This window comes from Gopherus evgoodei, chromosome 6 (assembly GCF_007399415.2).
Source record: "Gopherus evgoodei ecotype Sinaloan lineage chromosome 6, rGopEvg1_v1.p, whole genome shotgun sequence".
Taxonomy (NCBI): domain Eukaryota; kingdom Metazoa; phylum Chordata; order Testudines; family Testudinidae; genus Gopherus; species Gopherus evgoodei.
The window spans coordinates 101,029,999-101,035,998 of NC_044327.1; positions in this window are offsets into that span (position 1 = coordinate 101,029,999).

A 6,000-nucleotide genomic window follows, 5' to 3' on the forward strand; every position below is an offset into this window, starting at 1 on the left:
TCATACAAGGTGCCAAATGAACAGCACTGGACAATGAGATATTTTATCTACAGCTCAGGGAACAGTATAGCAAATTTCCCAGCAATGTCTCCCCCCGATTTATTGGATGGACCATCTCTGGGGTAAGATCTTAGTTCAGTTTCCATGTTCTGCTCTTCTGACACTGCCAGCAATGAGGGTGCCAACCCTAATTATGCATACAACTGTCCTCTGAGAATTGAATTGAAATAATCAACCCGGTTCATAGAGGTCACCAAATAGTCATCAGATGATGACTACTGTTAGTGACTAGTGGCCTGAGCTGGATTTCAATGAGTGACCTAAACTTAAAAGCTTGTTATCCCATTACCAATACTCATAGCCATCCAGACCTCAGCTAAAGCACCTAATATTTCTGTAATGTTATTGTGTATTAACCAGAATCTTAAAACATCAGTTTCAGTTTGAGATGCACAAGTAGGGGTTGTTTCCATCTATAAATCAAACTGCCTTTAATAAATGTATTTTCATAAAGTACTGGAGAAACTCCTTATAGTGCTAACCTCTGTGTTAATATGCAGTTCAAGTCTTTTTTTTGAATTTCCGATTAATATAAACTTAATTTAATTAATCATCTGTGCCCTGCTTCTCAAGTCTCTGTAGTTCATCAGTGGCTTCTCTGTCAGAAGAATTTGCTCTAACTTGTTGTGTGTGTGTGTGTGTGTGTGTGAGAGAGATTCTCAATTTTTTCTGGTATAGCCTATGTGTAAGCAAGCATGTTACATTTACAGTCTCTCAAGTCAATTTGTATTTCAAATTATTTTTCCTTTTCTTTCTTTTTTAAAAAAGATCATTCTGTAGCTTAAACATATCAGATCACTGTTCAGTTAAGAGCCTTACACAAAGTCAATGCTAGATTCAAGATGAGCAATTTACATTGAAAACTTTTTTTGAAATGTTTTCTGCACAGCAGAAATCAGGCCTTGAAATGGGCCCAAGAAGTCATCTTAGGAAAAACATTATAGTGATATCTTTAGGAGAATACATAATTAGTCGTATGTACTTCTCAGGAAAAATTAGAGTTCAATTTTTTTATGCTTGAGAAACTTGGAAGCAGTCAGCATTGATCATCCAGCTGATTGAATTTGTGTACTTGGTGAGAAGGGTGATGGTAATTCTTTGGTACTAAGAACCAGGAATAACTAATCAGATGTGTTAATTGAATGTATTGTGAGAACTCTCAATCAACCAAACTGCAGTATCAAATAGTTGTAATAATTTGGCACTCATCAGGGTTTGGAATACCACCTGCAGCCAATCACATCTATTTGTTCAGACTGTGTTTTTACAAATTAAAACTGTTAGTCTCCATTTGTTTGTTTTCTTTGTATCTTTTGTGCAAGTTTCCCAATCTTCAGTGGCAAATTTCCAAGGGTATCTAAACTTACATGTGTGGTTAGTAAGAAACCACTGAAGAAGAGCACTTGGTGCTTTCTTTTATTTATTTTTTTTATTAAATTATTATTATTGGAAAAAGAACACTAGGTGAGTGTCAAAATGCTCAGAAAACAAAGCCAACTATTACATATATGTCAACTCAGTCCAGCTTTGGAAATCTGAAATATTCCTCTCTCTATAAGCTCTTTCATTTTATTTTTATTTATTTGGATTAAGTTCCCAGTGAGCTAGTAAGCTTTTTTTCTTTAATGGAACTTGTTCACCAAAGGCATATGTCATTCTCGATGTACAGCCAGTAGAGTGGAAACGGAAGGTCCCTAACACCCACAATTTCCCTTTATGGAATGTGGTGGAGGGGAAGATGGCTGTGTGTTACATTCTTCTCCACCATATAACCATCTCTTTCCCCTCTCAGCTGCTATAGAGGCACTCTGTTGAATATGGTCAAGAGGAAGTGTAGTCAGGTATAAAGGAATGAGTCAGAATAACTGCTGTATTAGCATGTTCCCAGAATAGTAGAACTGATTATACAATTTGACCTACGTAGTTGCCAGCTTGTTTCCATTAAGGTGAGAAACTGATGAAAGGAGTTAGGTTTTTCTTTGGTGTAACCCTGTGTTTACAAAGAATGTACACAAAGTCCTGTTTCCCTGAACACAGAAAGAAACAAGAGGTAGGTTCCTCGTTCAGAAATCCAAACTTTGTTTTCCACCCAGTCCTGTGCACTGAGGAGTTGTCTCTGCTCCCTCTCATGGTCATAATACCAGTGCTTCTGGGGCCTTTTCCTAGCTTTCTGGTCATTTTCTGCTTGCTTGCTGCTTTTGGCACACACCCACCCACACAGCAACTAATTAGTACCCTGCATTTACAATCAGTCCCCAGGGAAACCTTTCTTATTCTTTGAGTTAATTTTTGCTCAGGCTTTCCCAGGTAGTCCAATGCCTTCGGCGATGGTTTCTGTTGTTTCAGCTATCTTAGTCCACAAAGGAACTTAATTGCTTCTTCCATTTAATCTGAATGAAAAGTGGTAGGCACACCGAGTGAGGTCTATGATTGCCCATAGATCATAGACTCACTTGTCAGTAGGCACAAACACTGTCTAGCACAACACAGCTAACTGGGAGAGGTGGGGAGGAATGTCTCATGCACCACAGGAGGATTTGTGCCTACTTCAACTGTTGGAGAGTGAGCGGAAATTCATAAAATGTTACAATCTCACTGTGCTCTCATGCTCCAGATTATGATAGAAAAAGGTATTTAAAAGGGAGACAGGGAAACTGGAATAGTCTGAACAAAAAAATCTGATGATAGAAGCCAAAGACTGTTTTGAGATCATGATTAGCAAACAAGAAAAGAATTGATCAGGAATTAATGGACCAAAATTGATCTGTCAAAAATTAGGCCTAACTGGTGGACAAAATAATAGTGGGTAGAATAGCCCATCCGCTCAACAACAACCTTTTGGGGTCCTTAGAGAGCGTCTGGGATAGGGACTGAACTCCTGGAGGATTCCCTGGAAAGAGAGCAATAGGCCTCTGCTTTGTCCCAAAGACTTCATCCTATATTGTTGAGCCTTGGTCAGTGGGCTGTCTAGACCAGCACACTTATGAGGATGCCTGTCCATCACTGTTAGACCAGCAAGGACCCTAGTCCAATATACGTGAGCGGCTTCTCTGTTTTCCCCTCCCTCATGTGTTCCTTTCCATTACCCACTGTTTTCCTTCTGTCCATCTCTTTCTTGTCTTTTCCTGATCCTGAGACCAACTGCACAACAGGTCTCCAATGTAGTGGGATAAAATGGCCATCCATCTCAGCTCAGACTGAGAATGGCCAGTGAAGGAGAAGGACCTAACCTGACCAGACTGATAGTGTCCCAGCCTAGGACGTGAGCCAGGGTCCAGAACAGCAGCTGTCATGGCCAATCTGCCAGCCCAGACTAACTATCCATGACTGACCAGCTGCCGGAGAGCAATGGCAAAATCCATATTTCCACCACCTTTACTATCCTATCTCTTCTCCCTTTCTGCCTCTCTGGTTTGTCAAAAGCTGTGCTGGGGTCTTAAAGGAAAAAAGTATTAGAATGCAGGGCAGTAAGAGGCTCAGCGAAGGACAAGGAGCAGCAAATCTAGAATCTAGGCCTGCAGCTTCCCTAGGCAGCAGCTACTGCCACACTGCCATCTAACAAGGCCTGGTAGCAGAAACACTTGGCAGGCCATGAGCCTTAAGGACCCCACACATTGCAGGATGTGCCACCGCCCAGATGGCCCAAATGATAGGCCATTCCTGATTGGTCCAGACACTATTTAAGCCCAGGGAGGCTACAGGAAGCTTGTCTGTGCATCTAGGTGGAACTTCAGCTAGCTGCTGCTTCAGATCCTGCTTACTTGCATTGCTTCTGATACCTAGTTCCCGACCTTGACTCTACTTGCTGGCTCCAATACCTAGTTTCTGATGCAGCTTGTCTTCTGCTTCTGATCCTTGGTTCCTGACCTTGGCTTTAGCTCTTGGCTCCAAAGACTGGTTTCTGACTTGGCTTTGTCCCCTGCTTCTAATTTCTGGCTTCTGACTCTGGTCCTTGGTTCCTGAATGGACTGACCCACGATTCCAATTCCTGACATCTGGTTCCAGCCACTAGGCTGGCCACCTACAACCCAGTCTGACAGAGAGCCCATCCCATCCCTGCCTCCCTATCTGTGCCTGGCTTCTGCTTCCCAGGGGGCGGGTCCACTGTTCAGGTGGCCTCACTCCCCAGCTCCTGACATTGCCCAGATCTGCCCTAGACTCCCAGCAGCTCTAGCCCTCACATCCCTCTGCTTAGTCCTAGCTGCAACATCCTCAGCTCCTTCCACTGAGCACCCCTAGTTCAGGGAATGCTCTGCAGCCAGAAAGGGGAAAGGAGCTGCCTTGCCTGGGACAAGCAGAAGTACCAAAAAGCCATTCAAGTGCCAAAAAACAAAAAAAGTGTTGGAATGGTATTCTAGAGTGTTCTGCTGTGAGTCAAGCGAGGGTCAAAAGCAGGAAAAGTAATGACCGTTCACAGTGGTCAACTCAAAATTCAACAGAACTAACCCTTTCTTCCCCACTAAGATGGACTGTTCGACAGAATAAGAGACTCTAATTGATATCAAAAAGGGATTTTGATAAGTTTTGATGGCTTTGCATAACCGTTCAAAAGCATTGAATTTTTGTTTTTTTATTCTTTTATCCTTGTGTATCTTAATCAACAAATTTTCAAACTTTGGCATGAATTTTCTAGTGCATTTGCCATGGGACTAAGCAGGCCAAGGTCTCTATATTTAAAACCCTGAATCAAGTTGAACTGTGTAATGTTGCACAGTGACAAGGCTGTGATAACCTCTTTGACTCTCTGGGCCCACTTATGCCATCAAAATGACACCAATTCTTATTGGCAGGAGCTCTTGCCTGTATGTAGCAAGGTAACCAATATTTATGCTTATGAGGCTGTGGAATGTACAAGAGCAACAGAACACACAGTAGTAAGTTGCACTTGAGTTTACAGAAGATAAACCATTTAGGGAGCAGCTCATGTGACTGGTTTGCATAATAAAAAGAAATACGCTGCATATTAGTCACTGTTTCCAGAAGTACAGCTTGTGGCAAGAGTTGGCATTACACCAAACTATACACATGCCTTCCCATGCTGCAGACTAATATATAGGCCTACCTACACTTAAAAATTAGATCACCCTAGCTATGGCACTCGAGCTTGTGAAAAATTTTGTGCCAAGCACTGTAGTTAGGTCAACCTAACCACTGGTGATGTGGCCAGGTTGACAGAAGGATTATTCCATTGACCTAGCTATCACCTTTCAAAGAGATGGATTAACTATGTGGCTGTAAAATCTCCTTCCATCAATGTAGGAAGCCTCTGTGCTATGGGGCTACAGCTGCAGCACCATAGCAGCTGTAATGTAGATATACCCATAACATATTAGTGCTTGTTAAATTAGATGCTGATTTCACTACTGGCCATATATGTGTGTATATATATAATGTGTGTGTATGATACAAAATTATCTATTTATATTACAGTAGCAACTGGAAACCCAATTGAGATCAAGACATCGAGGCAGGCTCCATATAAGTATATAATAAAAGGCACTCCCTGTTCCAAAAGTCTGACAATCAATAGACAAGACAGATAAGGGGTGGAAAGAGAAACCAAGGTGATGTGCCTTGTTCAAAGTCACACAGCAGATCAGTGGCAGAGCCAGGACTAGATGTGACTCCCAGTTCTGTAGCCTACATTACTGATTAGCCTTATATAATTAAAAATATACTGCCTGCTTGTAACATGGACTGAAAACAGTGGTGTTCTTTTGTGGTAATCCTTAATGCTGGTCATATTGTGTGGTTATTGAAATAGCTCATCAGGAAGTTAGCTGTTCCCACATTGAGATACCTGTTCCGCTTATTGCCCTTACATTTCTTTATTACATCTGTGAAGTGGCTTATTTGGCCTTTTACCTCCTAACACAAATAGTAAATTGACAGGTAACATCCTGTACTGGGAAGGATTTGTCATTTTTCCCTTTTATTGTA